Source organism: Cynara cardunculus (assembly GCF_001531365.2).
Source record: "Cynara cardunculus var. scolymus isolate 2C chromosome LG 2, CcrdV1, whole genome shotgun sequence".
In the NCBI taxonomy this organism is placed as follows: domain Eukaryota; kingdom Viridiplantae; phylum Streptophyta; class Magnoliopsida; order Asterales; family Asteraceae; genus Cynara; species Cynara cardunculus.
Genome location: NC_037529.1, coordinates 13,263,929 through 13,265,028, shown reverse-complemented (window position 1 = coordinate 13,265,028; position 1,100 = coordinate 13,263,929).

Sequence of the window (1,100 nt, the reverse complement as noted above, 5' to 3'; positions counted from 1 at the left end):
GCTGAGCAAAGAGATTCATTTGCAAACGAGTGTTAAGGAAGACCAGTGACAAGATCATTTCTTGACAACTCATTGAGTGTCTTGAAGTTGAGATGAGATAGTCGTTTGTGCCATAACCAGTTAATATCTGAAGAGGCCTTAGAAAGAAAATAACTATTCTCGGTGAGAGAAGAATTCATGTTGATCATATAAACATTCTCTAGACGAGAACCGGTTAGAGCAACCTTATCATCTTTGTCGAGAACATGAMAAGAATTCTTGAGRAATTTAACTGTATAATCTTTATCACACAGTTGGCTGATGTTAAGAAGATTGTGCTTCAGTCCTTCAACGTATGCAACGCGTTTGAAAGTTGTTGTACCGTTGGATAATATACCAAAACCTTTAGTATATCCTTTTCCATTACCACCAAAGGTAACGGAACGTCCTCTTTCTTCCTTGTAGTGAGTTAGAAGAGATATATCTCCAATCATATGTCTTGATCATCCGCTGTCCAGATACCATATGCCTTTGACATCCTGAGTAACAGAAGATGGCTCAGAAGAGGTAGATATTTTAGAAGAACCTTCGTCAGCATCAATAGCCATCAAGCAGACATAAGCTTTATCTTCCTCGTCAGAAGATGATTCACCAGATGATTCAGCCTAGTCATGCTCTTCAGCAATAAGGCCTTTAGCCTTTCGCTGGTTGTTCTTCATCTTCTTGTATTTCTCCTTCAGTTTTAAGTATTTATCGTCTTTGGTCCTGAAGGAAGAAGAGGCTTTAGAAGATGGCATCCCAGTCTTCTTCGATCTGCATTCACCTGCAAAATGTCCAGGCCGGTGACAATTGTAGCAGACAGCTGAAGCCTTGTCTATTCTTTCAGACTTTGGCTTCTCCCTAAGGGATAGCTGAGGAGATCTGCAGAAATTACTTTTACTGGAGAACCTCCTAAATGACTTAGTCAGGAGTGCCAGGGACTCATCAAAATCTGTTAAATCAGATTCAGGAATGTCCTCAGAAGAATCTATCTCCGTGATGACCACGGGAGGTAGAGAAGAAACAAAAGGAGTAGAAGTTTCAACTGAAGAAGCTTCAGAGATCAAAGCTAAAGGAGAGCT